Raw genomic sequence first — 15,516 nt, 5'->3', positions numbered from 1 at the left:
CAGAGAACCAGAAGAACTATAGAATGACATCAGAGACATTATCAGGGAAGAATGCAAAAAGACAATACCTCTAGTTAAATACAGAGAAACACCTCAGTGAATGACTGAAGAAACTCTTAAAATGGTTAAAGAGAGAAGGAAAGCAAAAGCAAAAGGAGATAGAAACACAGTCAGAACCCTATATGCAACAATACAGCGACTAGTACCTAGGGACAAAGAGAACTATTACAGTAATTATTGTACAGAAATATAAGAGGACAACACAAAGGGAAGAACAAGAGCCCTATTCCAAAAGATTAGAGAAATGAAAGGGAAATTTAAACCAAGAGTAGGGATGTTGAACAATTAACAGGGGAACACAGTGACTGACTGAGACTAAATAAAAAAAAGATGGAAGCAATAGACCGAAGAACTATATAAAAGAGATGCAAGGATGATAGATTCATTCACAGAGGAACCGTATGACGAAAGCCCAGAAATTTTAGAATGTGAGGTGAAAGCTGCTTGTAAAATGCTTGGAAGAAAGAAATCACCAGGAATAGATGTCAAACCGATAGAGTTGCTCCAACTACTGATACTGGATCTGTCCAAATATGGAAAAGAAAACAATGGCCCACAGACTGGAAACCTTCAATATGCATCCCAATTCCAAAGAAAGGGGATCCCAGGGAATGCAGTAATTATCGAGCTATTGCCTTAATATCCCATGCAAGTAAAGTAATGCACAATATTCTACAGCAAAGGCTCTTACCATATACGGAGCGAGAAGTGTCAGATGTCCAAGCTGGATTTAGAAAGGGAAGAGATATCAGAGATCATATCACAAACATACGTTGGATAATGGAACGGACCAAGGAATTTCAGAAGGAAATCACCCTGTGCTTTATGGATTACAGCAAAGCCTTGACTGTGTAGATCATGAAACACTATGGAATGCTTTAAAGCAGTGGTTCTTAACTTGGGGTGCACGCACCCCCCGGGGTGCAAGACACTTTTTCTAGGGGTGTGAGGCCCAACCAAAGATTTTGGAAAACTGTCATTTATCTTAGCTAAGTTAGGCTAAAACACACATTAAAATAAAATAAAAATAAAAATGAAAAAATCTATGGTATTTTTTCAGGGGGTGCGAGAGCATATTTTGGAAATCCGAAAGGTGCTCGCAATGGAAAAGGTTAAGAACCACTGCTTTAAAGGAATTAGGGGTGCCACAGCATCTGATTGTCCTGATGCACAACCTAAACTCTGGACAAGACGCTACTGTAAGGACAGAATATGAAGAAACTGATTGGTTCCCAATAGGAAAGGGTGTGAGACAGGGGTGTATTTTATCACCCTACTTTTTTAATCTATACGCAGAACATATCATACAGAAAGCAGGATTGGACCAAGATGAAGGAGGTGTGAAAACTGGAGGGAGAAATATCAACAATTTAAGATAGGCAGATGATACCATACTACTAGCAGAAACCAGTAATGATTTGAAATGAATGCTGATGAAAGTTAAAGAGGAAAGCACAAAAGCAGGACTACAGCTGAACACCAAGAAGACTAAAGTGATGACAACAGAAGATTTATGTAACTTTAAAGTTGATGACGAGGATGTTGAACTTGTCAAGGATGATCAAAACCTTGGCACAATCATTAAGCAAAATGAGACAATAGTCAAGAAATCAGAAGGCGACTAGGACTGGGGAGGGCAGCTATGAGAGAACTAGAAAAGGTCCTCAAATGCAAAGATGTATCACTGAAAACTAAAGTCAGGATCATTCAGACCATGGTATTCCCAATCTCTATATATGGATGTGAGAGTTGGACAGTGAAAAAAGCGGAGAAGAGAAAAATCAACTCATTTGAAATGTGATGTTGAAGGAGACCATACCAAGCTTGAAAAATACAAATAATTGGGTGTTAGAACAAATTAAACCACAAGTATCGCTATAAGTTAAAATGATGAAACAGGCAATTATACTTTGAACACATAATGAGAAGATATGATTCACTAGAAAAGACAATAATGGTGGGAAAAACAGAAGGGAGTAGACAAAGAGGAAGGCCAAACACGAGATGAATTGATGCCATAAAGGAAGCCACAGACCTGAACGTACAAGATCTGAACAGGGTGGTTCATGACAGATGCTACTGGAGGTCGCTGATTCATACGGTTGCCATAAGTCATAGTTGACTTGACACATAACAACAACAAAGTGACCAAGAGACATCATCGCAGTTCAAATACACATTCCAGCCAGGCAACAGCACTCACTCAAGGAGGATTAAGAGTAGTGTCAGTAAGGGGCATAGCCGAGTGAAAGGAAATGTGGCTTGGGGAGAGTCCCAAAGGCCAGATAGAGAGGCCTAATGGGTCACACCTGCCCCATGGGCTGGAGGTTCCCCACCCCTGGTTTAGGGCTTTAGAGGCCTTGGAAATGAGCTGCCATAGCAAACATGCATCTCCCAGATCAGGCTTCCCAGTTCTAAATGAGGGTTTACAATGTGTGCCACTCACTGATCGATATTTATTGGCTTATTCAGAGATAAGCAAACATCTCTTTTTTAGTGTTTGCCTAGGAATGTACAAATGGGGGGGTGTCTTTTGCCTTAATAGGTCACACATTGTATAGGGTTGATCTAAATCATTGGGGAATAGATCATGTCTCTCTGGTCTTTCATTATGATTGCCATTTTTTCCCAGCCGAATAACAAATTTGTCATTTACAGTTTAGAAAATCAATGTTGGCTCACCCAGACAGTTTTTATTCCACCGGCTGAACACTAGAACTGATCACATGCAACATCCTGAAGAAAACTGATCCTGGAGAAAAGCTTCACGGCATGGGTGGAAGAACCACAGTTTTCTCTAGAGTCTAGATGGTGGGGACAAGTAACACTGAAATGGCAGCTCTGTCCCCCAAATCTGAATCTTCTATACCAACCCATACACTAAATTTCCCCAGAGAGGAGACAGGTAACAGTAAGAGGACGATTGCTGGCTGGGTGGTGGATACCATCTTTAGCTTCCCCAGTTCCTTTCTTCTGCACCTGCACCTGTAGAATTGTAGCCTGTTGGAGGAGATAGATGGTGTGGCTGGTGTCCAATGGGGAGAAGCTTATTCATTTGGAGGTTGCCAAAGGAAGATACACTAAAGGGGTTTTGCCCCTTTTACGACTCTCCTTTGGGATATGATAAGGGTAAGGGCACACCTACCCCCCAGGTTGTGTATATAATAGGCTTGCTCCTATCTGACAAACTGGAGCAGCTGGAGGGGGTGGTGAGTTGACCTGGCTTCCAAGTGAGAGGCAGAATGCTGGAGAGCTGCATCTGTGGTGAGAGCATGGATGTACTCACAAACATATATCTTGTGTGATTGGTGGGTGAAGAGCTCCAAGAGAACCTTTCCAAACTGAGTGGAAAATGGCAAGTGCAATTTATTGTGAGCAAGTGTATAGTGATACATGGCAGGACAAAAAAAAAATCTTAATTTCACATATGCATTCAAGGGAGCTGAACTGGTAGTGACTGACTAGGAATGAGATCCTGGGGTCGTAGAGGATAGCTCAGTGAAGATGTTGACCCAGGATGCAGCAGCTGTGAAAAAGGCAAATTCCATGTTGGGGAACTTGGATGTCTTTAAAAGGGGTTCGTGGAGGAAAAGGCCATGAATTGCTACTCTATCCCCTTAATCATTGTGGTTGCCCTTTTTTGAACCTTTTGCAACTCTACAATATCCTTTTTGGGTTAAGGGAACCAGAACTGTACACAGTATTCCAAATGCAGTCACACCATAGGTTTGTACAATGGCATTATGATATTAGCAGCTTTATTTTCAATACATTTTCTAATGATCATTCTCCCCACTTGTGATTCCCAGAAAAATAAGAAGAGTCCTGCTGGTTCAGGCCAAAGGCCCATCTAGTCCAGAATTCTGTTTACATAGTGGCCAATCAGATGCCTATGGGAAGCTCACAAGCACCACATTGGGGAAGAGTGTCATAGACCATGGTTTCCCAAATGCAGCCACTAGTGACTTTTGATGCAGCCATCAAGGCAGACAAAATAGAAGATAGGGAGAAAAGTGGTGAAACAAAGTAGCAGAAGTTGTGAGTCAGAAGATACCTTGGAGGACAGCTTCAGTAGGAACAAAAGGCTTTTGTTGTTCAGTTTTGCATTGGTTACATGGATTCCTTCAACCAATATTGATAAACAGCAGCTTGAAAATAGAGCTATAAGTGTAGCAGTCATCTGCCAATCATATGACCTATAAGTATAGAAAACATACCTGCAATTGCTGGTGACTTTGAAAATATTAATAAATGTGAATGGAACAGGACAATCATTGATGAGGACACTATACTCCCCTCTCACCCATTATTCCCAGGGACAAGGTGTGTGATGGAAGGAAAAGTCCCCTTTGCACATCAGTGGGTTTCCATAACTACAGATCCTTCCCCTTTTGCTGGAAGGGTCAGTGGAGTAGAATTTGCTTGAATGATTTGTACAAAGACAAATAACGGTCTGCAGTGAAGAATACCATTGAGAGAGGCAAATGCCTGTGGTCACTTTGCATGCTGTGTGGCCACAGCTCTCAATGATAAGTCTGAGAATAGCCTTAGAGATGCTTGTTATGCTTACAGTTTAAGATACTAGTTGATACAATCACAATCATACCTCCATAGCTGTGAAAACAGCTTACCTGAATAATGCATAGGCACGTTTCTCACTCCAACTAGTGAACTGTAAACAAGATTCCAGAGCAGCAGAGTTCACAGGCCTATTGGGAAGCCAGGCAAAAGTATCACTTGTTCATACAGTATTTGAGGCATGTTTTATGCAAGCATTACTGCCATTTGCAGGGGCCTTTTGGGGATTGAAAAAATAATACAGTGAGAAACATTTGCATATGATGACATCATCATGAGGAAAGGTTGCAACATTTGGGGCTTTTTAGTTTGGGGAAAGTGCGAGTAAAAGGCAACACAAAAGAAGTGTATAAACTTATGTATAGTATTGAGAAAGCGGACAGAGAAAAGTTTTTATTATTATTTATTATTTTATTAATGATATTTATTAGTCACTTTTTTTCCAAAATGACACTCAAAGCAACTTACAAAAACAACTCAAAAACATATACAGAATAAAGATAACAGTACAAAAGCATACCAAGCAAAACTCAATAAATAAATAGAGCAATACGATAAAAATCACGATACACAATACAATTTAAATACAGGTTTTCTGCTACCCGCCTCTTGTCCCCAAAACTCAGAACCTACTAGTTCAGCCATCGTAGCCAAGAACCCCCCCCCAGCTTAGGCTACAGGAAGCCCCACTTCAGGTATGTTTGGTGGCAGAAGCCACCTCAGAAACAAACAAACAGGACGCTGCCACATTGGAGATGGAAGCAGGGTGCCTCCGGGTGCCAAGCAGGGGGTCTCTGCAGATGCAGGAAGGCCATGGGGCAACCCAGTGGGCTGCCCCTACCTGTGTGGGTCCAGAGGTGCGGCTTCAGGTGGGAGCTCTTGATGTAGGTCTTCTCACAGCCAGCTTAAGAGCAGGTGTAGATGGCCATCCATTTGGGAGGCCAGAAGAGGAGTCCCTTCTTGGGCTTGGCTTCCAACAGCTCCAGTGAGGAGGAGGGCGGGGTGAAGAAGCCGGAGGTGCTCAGGTGCGGATAGGACTGGGACTGGAGTGGGTGGGCGAAGGCCAAGTGGTAAGGCAGTGGCTGCGGCTGCTGGGGCGTTCCCTGGTCCTGGGAGGCCACCAGGAGGTCATCAGGGCTGAGCGGCAGCATCTCCACACCAGGGGCCTGCAGGATGCCGGCAGCCAGCATGCAGGGCATGGGGCTGCCCTCCTGTTTGATCCCAGGGCAGGGCTGCGGTGCCAGGCCCCTCAGGGGCCCGTAGTCCATCTCCGTAGCCCATCTCCATCTCCAGCTTGATGCTCTCCACCGCGGTGGCAGCCCAACAAAATCTCCGTGTGCAGGGGCCAGCCGCTCAATGGCCTTTTCCCTCTCCAACAAGAGCCTTTGTTCTGATCAGTCCATAACAGGTACCCACAAAGCCAACCAGCAGTTGCAGCAGCACTGAGAGTTCCAAGGCAGATGCTTTTTCTCCCTCTCTCATAATGCTAGAACTCATGGACATCCAATGAAGCTGAATGTTGGAAGATTTCAAGACATACAAAGGAAAGTACTTCTTCATGCAGTGCGTAATTAAACTATGTAATACCCTCCCAAGAGAAGCAGTGATGGCCACCAGTTTGGATTTAACAAACTGATGGAAGATAAGGCTATCAATGGATACTGAACCTGATGAATATGTTCTACCTCCACTGTCAGAGGCAAAGAGCAGGTGTGCAGTCTAGGGGTGCTCCTGGATCCATCTTTGTCGCTACAGGCCTATGGGATCTCAGTGACTAGGAATGCCTTTTACGAGCTTCAGCTAATAAGACAGCTATGGCCATTTCTGGACCAGGAGACACTGACCACTGTTGTCCTTGCACTGCTAATGTCTAGCCTGGATTAGTTTAATGTACTCTATTTGGGGCTACCCTTGAGGATGGTCTGGAAGCTGCAGCTGGGGCAAAATGCAGCAAAAAGGTGTTTAAGACAGGGCCTGAAGAGGTATTCTTTTTTATTTTTTTATTTTTATTTAAATTGGATTTCTTAGTCGCCCATCTGGCTGGCTAACCAGTCACTCTGGGCGACGTACAAAATAAGCAAAATAGCACAAAATGACACATCAATACAATAACATTAAAATCTAAAAGCAATTATGTTAAAATCTAGCCCACCCCAAAGGCCTGCCTGAAGAGCCAGGTCTTCACAGCCCGGTGGAAACTCATTGTAGAGGGGGCCTGGCGGAGATCAGTTGGAAGGGGGTTCCATAGGGTGGGGGCCACAATTGAAAAAGCCCTTTCTCCGTATTGCTCATGGTTTTAATTGCACTATTTTTAAATTGTTTTTAAATATTTTGAGTGTATGTTAATGTTTTAATGTTGCAAATAGTTTAAGTTTAGTTTAATGCAGATTTTTGTATGTTTTTATGTATCCACTTTTATCTGTAATCCGCCTTGAGTTCCAAATTTGGAAAAAGGGTGGGGTAAAAATAAAGATGATGATGACGATGATGATAAAATGACTGCTTACTGGAGCAGGATATTGCCAACATATTGCCCTGCTGCTGAAAGAATTGCACTAGCTGCCCATTAGCTTCCGGACTAAGTTCAAGGTGCTGGGTTTTTTCCTATAAAGCTCTATACAGCTTGGGACCAGGATACCAGAAAAATCATCTTATCTGTTATATACCCAGTCAATTACTTTGTAGGTGAGGGCCTCCTGCAGATACCATCTTATCAGGAGGTCTGCACAGCATAGGTAGTGGACTTTTAGTGTAGTGGCACCTACCCTTTGGAATTTCCTCCCCTTAAATATTAGACAGGCGTCATCTCTGTAGTCTTTTCAGCAGCTATTGAAGACCTTCCTCTTGCCACAAGCATTTTAAGTAGAGACTTCGTTCCAGTTTGCATGTGTGCTGGAATTGTTTGAAAATGTTTTAAAGATATTTTTAGTGGGGGGGTTGTAGTTGTTGTTTGCCACCGTGGGCTCCTTCTGGGAGGAGGGGCAGGATGATGATGATGATGATGATGATGATGATGATATGCTTTTGAATACCAGTTACTGGAACCCATACGAGGGAAGAGTGCTGTAGCATTCAGGTCCTGCTTGCAGGCTTTCCATTGGCAATTTGTTGGCCACTGTAAGAATAGGATGCTGGACTAGATGGACCACTGGCCTGATCCAGCAGGCTCTTCTTATGTTCTTACCACTGACCAGGCATGGACACTGGCTTAGGGGAAGAAGTAGGAGCTGATATCTTCCTGGATCTTTGATTCTATGGACTTTGGGGGAAGTGAACTCTGCTTTATCCTCTAATTCAAAATCTATACTTTTCATCTGCAGTTAAAGCAGTAATTGCTTCAATCACTTCAATCAGTTTTCATTATAAATACCTAGAGACAGCTGCACTGTGTTATGCATGGGTCTTCCCACTGAGGTATATGTTAAGCTTTAAGTAAGCCTGTAACAGACAGAGGTGGAGAGTCTGTGGCCCACCACACATTGCTGGACTCCAAATCCCATCATCCCCACCCAGCATGGCCAATATCAAGGAATGATGGGAGTTGTAGACCTACAACATCTTGGAGGGCCACAAGTTCCCATATGTGTTAAAAGAGTTAGGCTGCAATCCTACACACACTTGCTAAAAGTAAGCCCCATTAAACTCAATGGGACTTCTGAGCCTGCATGTGTATGATTGTGCTATTAGTCACTCAATCCTCCTCAAGGCCTCAGTGGGGTATCTCTCTTAGTCCCGGCATTGGAGATAAGGGAGTGTGTGTCCCCTCTCTCCACAACTGCAATATAATTCTTCAGGAACTAGTGCTGTAACAAAATCTGTCCTCCGATTTTACAAAAGTTTTCTTCTGCCAAACAGATGATTTTTCTGTTTCATTCTCATGGCACTTGAGAATTTTTTTAGATTTTGTGTGGTGTGGGATGTGGATTGAATTTATCTTATTGTTACATGTTGGCCAAAGATGGTATGCATTATTTTCTTTCCAGTAAACATTTCTCCAGCGCTTTGCAGCCTTCTGAGTTGCCCAAGGCCCAAGGGAGACATTAACTTGGGTTTTCTTCCCTAGGCTTTGAATGAAGTGTGGGCATTCAGGCAGACCACTGGGAATATGATCTGCAGAATGAAAGAAAGGACATTCACAAACATCTTCAGCCACCTAAAAAGTAAGGTGAGCGTGACAAAAATGGTGAGCTAGAGAGGCCAATGATCTGGATCTGTATAAGGCTGCTTCCCATGTTTTGTAATCCTCTGAGTTCAAAAGCAGCTAAGCATTCTAACAGTGCAATCCAAACCTATCAGGATGAGTGAGTTTGGAACATGCAGATATTGGGCTGTCTTAGCTGAACCGGGGCTATATCAGTGTAACTCCCTCAACTCAGCTCATCTTGTGTTGACTTGTGTTGACCAAACTTATGCAGGCATATGTTCCAAAAAGGGGGCATTCCAGGGGCATGGAGCGGGGAGGATGGAGTGAGGGGAGACTTACACCTATTCTGAACATTTCTTGCTAGGTCACATGACCTGGCCATCTGGCAGAACTCATGCCAGAAAAAAATGTGGTGTACATCAAAATCTATGTTAAAGAATTATTTTCCTTCTGCCAGACTCAGACTAGATTGTCTGTCAGTAATTTGGTTCCTGAACAAAGTTTGGAATGGGGTTATTTGCATTGGTTTAACTTGATTTATGTTAACCCAAGCCAGCCTAAGTTCCACTGGCTTCCTATACTTAGGACTGCTTTGTTAGACAATTTTGTCTGCCATTTTGAAACCAGTGTCCATTAGGGATGGAGGAGAAATTCAATTCTCTTTGCATTTAAAGGAGAACTTATGAAATTTGTATTTTCTAAAATAATATGTGAACCCACAGCTATCTTTTGTCATTCATGCTTGTCCAAAGTTTGCAGTGCAATTCTCTAGTCAAGGAATGTGTACAAACATGCATATGCTATGGTAAAGTGTGCATATACAGTAAATGCATATATTGTTGAGAACAGCATACAAATGTGCATTATATTAGGAGAAATTACTTTTCAAAAATGTGTACATTAGGCAAAATTGCATATAAAAATGTGTATCTTAGGAGAAATGCACCCCAAAATGCTGATGAATTTTCATGAGAACTTAAAATAAAAGTTGCAATGTGAAGAAGTTAATGTGAAGAACTGAACTTAAACATGGGAAAAATGAGACACTGAGAGAAATTAAAATTGCCATGTCCGCCTATCTCTAGGGTCCATAAACGGAAAGACAGGCTGGAATGAGTTCAGAGGAGGGCAACGAGGATGATCAGGGGACTGGAAACAAAGCCGTATGAGGGGAGACTGAAAGAACTGGGCATGTTTAGCCTTGAGGAGAGAAGATGGAGGGGAGATATGATAGCACTCTTCAAGTACTTGAAAGGTTGTCACACAGAGGAGGGCCAGGTTCTCTTCTCGATTGTCCCACAGTGCAGGACACGGAATAATGGGCTCAAGTTACAGGAAGCCATATTTTGGCTTAGCATCAGGAAAAACTTCCTAACTGTTAGAGCAGTACAACAGTGGAATCAATTATCTAGGGAGGTGGTGGGCTCTCCGACACTGGAGGCCTTCAGGAGGCAGCTGGACAGCCACCTGTTGGGTATGCTTTAATTTGGATTCCTGCACTGAGCAGGGGAAGGGCTGTAAGTCAGTGGTAGAGCATCTGCCTTGTATGCAGAAGGTCCCAGATTCAGTCCCTGACATCTCCAGGTACAGCTAGGAGAGACTCCTGCCTGAAACTCTGGATAGCCACAGTCAGTGCAGACAATAATGTACTGAGCTAGATGGATGGACCAATGATCTGACTCAGCATAAGGCAGGTTCCTATGTTCCTGTGATGGTCTTATAGGCCCCTTCCAACTCTACTATGATTCTATGATTAATGAGATCATTGGAAGCCACCTCCACACAAGTAACACATTTCTTTCTTCTGTCTGCACAGATGTGATATTTAGCCTGTATGACACAGAGGCACTTGATAGTAGAAACAGTGCAGGGTCATTTCCCCAAAGTCTGTAGCAGGGGGAATAGAGCAAGCTAATCTGAGGAGGGATTTTTGGAAATTCATTCCCCTTGGTAGAATGTTTGCTCAAAGTGCTCCTTGGGATGAGGCTTAAAGACACAACAGCCTTTCATTTTATGTTGTGTTCCCATTTCTTAGTTTCTCTTCTCTGCCCTCCATCAGACTTCTGAAACATATTTTTAAATCAGCCACCTGGGCACAGCAGAGCAATTAGTTTAAGCAGCCTTGTTTTGCAGAATGATTTCCTGCCTCTTTGGTCCTTTTTCTCCTCTCTGAAAACTGATACTTGACACAACAATTTGCAAAACTGGAATAAAGGAAGGTTTTGTAGCAAGAAATACAGAGGGAGGGAGGGAGAGAGAGAGAAAGATAGCTCTGGAATTGGCTGATTTGGATCAGTGCACACATAGTATATTCTTGAATGTACAGGAAACAGCAGGCTCCTATAGCCTCATCAAACTCACATGTGAAGTGATTTACATCAAAGATAGCATTGCATTCAGTAATGTTCACACAGGGAGTGCTTATTTTGGTAAAAGGGGGGGATTAAAATCCACAGCTCACACTCTCACCCATTCTAAAAAATAAAATAAAATGTATGAAAAGCTGGTGGGTTTCTCAACTTGATATATGTGGCTGAACACAGCAGTCTTATATCCTCCCCTGTAAAAAGAGGGCATTCATCCCTGCCCCAGAAGTCCCTCTGGGTCTGAGCTGGCCCAGAGCAACGGGAACAGACATTCCTTGCTTCCCTTTCCAGGAATACTCCCTTCCCACGACAAACTCCAGTACTTTCGGCACTTTATGATCCGTAGAATTGTCTCAAGTGTAATTGGCACGATCTGGCCAATTACATTGGCAAGAGTGGATCACGACTACCCATTGATAGGCATGACCATAGGCATGGCCACAAACATTCTGCTTTACATCTGCCAGTTCAGGGGGGAAACGTATCAATGATGTTTTAGGTTACAACGATTTAAAAAAAAAACACAGATCAGGCTCTTCTCTCCCAAAACAATGTCTCTTTCTTAAGGCTTAAATTTAGAATAAACAGTTGCATTCAATTAAATCCAACTCAGAGTAGAACATCAATGGATCTACTCTGAGTAAGACTAGCACTGAATATCAGCCCCTGGCTTTTACAGTGCAGTCCTATGCATGTCTCCTCTGAATTTAGAAGTAAATGAAACTGAGTTTAATGGGACTTGCGTCCAGCAGAAAAGTGCCTAAAGGACTGCACCCATGAAATATGAAGACCTAGCAGATCCTAGATGTCTGGACATAAAATCAGGCAACTATACCTATTTCAAGGTAGTCTGTCTTGCTAATAAGTTTAGTTTACATTCCTGGTGTGTCCTCCAGGAATTTTCCTCTAGCTTTGCCATTTCCCTGACAGCTATATTTATTTGCTTGCTAAATGTGGTGTAGTGGTTAAGGTGTTGGACTATGACCTGGGAGGCCAGGGTTTGAATCCCCACACAGCCATGAAGCTCACTGAGTGACCCTGGGCCAGTCACTGCCTCTCAGCCTCAGAGGAAGGCAATGGTAAACCCCTTCTGAATACCGTTTATCATGAAAACTCTATTCATAGGGTTGCCATAAGTCGGAATCGACTTGAAGGCAGTGCAAATATTGTCTGTCCTACTTGGTAACCAAGTATCATAACTGTATATTTTGGAAATCTGAAGATGAGAAAGTGTGGTATATTGAGAGGAGAATGTCAGGGGAAAACTGGAGAAGTCCAAGTTCACATCCCTATTTAGCCATGAAACTCATGGAGAGCTCTTGAGCCGATCCCTATCTCTCACTCTAACCTACCTCACAGGGTTCTTGTGAGGATAAAATGGAGATACCACTGTACACTGCCTTGAGCTCTACAGGGTGATATTCCTCCACCAATGCTTAGAGGGTATGGAAAGTGTCAACTTGCATGCAGAATATCCCACAATGTTTTTCAACAGAGTCATTTCACTCATTCAGGTATGAGACCTTTGCTCACATTTGCTCCCCTGCCCTCACTCATTTGGGGATGTATTCTTACAGACCCATTTTCATAGGAACAGCTGTCCTATGTTGCAGACATCTGCAGCAGACCCTGATCTTTTTATGTAGGCTCACTGTGTGATTTTGAACTCTGGAAGATCAGGAGCCTACACAGGTAGAGAAGGCTCCCTGTTAGGTTAGCCCTCCAACTTATGGAGAGTGACTGGGATGGCATGCAAGGATGCAAAGCTCACACATTCATCTCCACTCTCCTTCACAGTACGTAGGGATGGAGAAGAAATTTGATTTTGTTTGCATTTACAGCCAAATTTATCAAATGCACACTTTCCGAAACAGTCTGAGAACCGAAACATAGCCATCCTTTAAAATCTGCACTGATCCAAATTTTGTGATGCGGTTCTCCAACCAATGTTTACAAAAATGAATACATTAGGGGAAAGTGTGCATAAAAATGAATACGTTAGTGACAATATCATACAAAAATGCATTATATTAGGAGAATTGCTTGCACAAATGTGTACATTAGTCAAAACTGCCTGCAAACATGTGCTTGTTAGGAGAAATTAGCACAAAAATGCTGAAGAATTTTCACGAGGACTTTTTAAAAACAAAAGTGCACACACTGCTGCAGAAATGTGGAGAACCGAATTTGAGAATGGAAAAATGAGAAACTGCAAGAACCAAAATGGACAGATCCAGCCATCCCTAATAGCGTGTGGGGTTTGAATGCCTGAATAGGGCTTCTATGACTTCAGCATCAGCCCAACCAATCATCCTTCATCCTCACCCAATGCGTTTGAATAACTGAACCTCGGTAGCTGGAAAACTGTAAAAGTTTCAGACAAGCAATTATATATTACATGGATATTGATGAAAGTGTATCCACTACTGTGGCAGTTTTGTGGCTCAACTTGCCTTCCTTCTTCCTTCTTTGTGTCCCTTTGTTTGATGCACCTTCTCAATCCCACACACAGAATTCTTGAGTCTAATCTGTTGGTGGAAGGTTGACACAGTAAATCATTAGACAAAGCTCAATGGATGGTAATTTTGTACAAAATAGGTAAACTGTTGAGTTCTTAAAGTTCAAGATCATCAGAACTGAGACCTTGTCCCTCCCCCCCTTCTTAGGTATGCGTTTACAGGCAGTAAAGTCAATGTGAAAAATCCCACGGGAAAAGGGAGAAAAAATTAACTCTCATGGTTGCAGATCAGAGGCATTATACTGAAGGGGACAGAAAGCAATGAGAGAACAATGAATGGGGACTTCATCACAATCAGGGACTTCTTTTTAATTTTATTCCCTGTTATAAAATCCAGTGAAATGGAACTTGGTCATTGCAAAATTGATTGCTGAATTGGTTCGATTTAAAAAAAGAAGGAACAATACTATCCTTACTTCTCTATCTCTTCCCTGCCCCATCCCCCTGCCAAAGCTCTTTCACTGAATCCACTGAAGGATTTTAGGCAAAGCTCTTTCCTGATTATTGAGATAACACAGAGAGATATATTTCCATAAACTCTTTGACTATTTTTGCCATTTCCATGGCCTCAGGGCAAAGTGCAATTATCTCCTTAAGGAGATACCATCTCCAGATGACAAAACCGGAGCTGAGCATTTGGCCCAAACCAAGCACCCCTTTGGCACAGCTCTGATATCAGGAGAGAAAATCTTTGGGTTGCTGCACAGCAAGGAGGCTGTATTGCTGGAGGAGCTGGTAATAGAATACAGCATGTCTTACCTTCAGGTCACAAGTTCAAGGCCAGCCACCAGTGACAGGAATTCAACGTCATTCTTTTTGATGGACTTTAAGATATAGGTTGGTGGTCTCATTTGGCTTAAGATTGCCAGATGTCCTTAATTTGAAGGGATATCACTTCTTTTAAAGCATGGTTAGCCAACATGGTACCCTCCAAATATTCTGGACAACTCCCATCAGCCCCAGACAGCATCAGTAGTGATTTCCAGGAGATCTTTCAAGGGCTGTTCCATGTGCAATATATTATATAGCCTGGATGCTACTAGAGCATGGATATTATGGCCTAGTCATTTATTATCAGTTTATGGATTTGATCCATGACCCCAGATAACTGGTGAAAAAGCTCTTCAGGCAGGGGAAGCCAATGTGGTACCCCCCAGATGTTGCTGGTCTCCAATTCCCCTCAGCCTCAGTCAGCATGGCCAATGGTCAGGGATGTCTGGAGGGCACTGCATTGGCTACCCCTCTCTTAAGGTAATTTCCAGTCATATATCTATGTATGTCTGTTGACTGAAAGAGGATCACAATCCTTTGACAAAGATAATTTTGGATAGTATTCTTTCTGTTTTCAGGGGATTTGAACTGATGACCTGTAAGGTCCCTTCCAGTTCTGTATATTTCTATGGGATTGATTCAGACGTCTCCTTCCATGAATGGAAAGTTTCCTTCTATTCATGGATGGGACTCTGATCCATTGGAAACTATTGCTCCACTAACTGGATGTTTCCATAGCCCTTCGGATATTGCCATCAGCCCCAGCAAGCATGGCCCATGGCCAGGGTGATGGGAGTTATAGATCAGCAACATTTGAAGGGCCAAAGTTCCCCACACCTGCCATAGGTGGAAGGGAGAGAAGATCTCTTGCTGATGGCACTTCCTCCTTCAGCCTTTGACATCACCTACAACCTTTACATTTGGGGGGGAGCTAGGGGGCTTCAGGAGAAAGAAGGGATTTTTTCTCCCCTTTCCACTGAAGCTTCCAGTTATTGGAGTTCTGCCAAAGACAAGTCTGGAGCCAACTCTATGCCTTTATGTTGGATCCCTGAATTGGGCAAGGGGTTGGATTTGATGGG

Source organism: Rhineura floridana, chromosome 2 (assembly GCF_030035675.1).
Source record: "Rhineura floridana isolate rRhiFlo1 chromosome 2, rRhiFlo1.hap2, whole genome shotgun sequence".
Lineage (NCBI taxonomy): Eukaryota > Metazoa > Chordata > Lepidosauria > Squamata > Rhineuridae > Rhineura > Rhineura floridana.
This window is presented reverse-complemented; position numbering follows the sequence as displayed.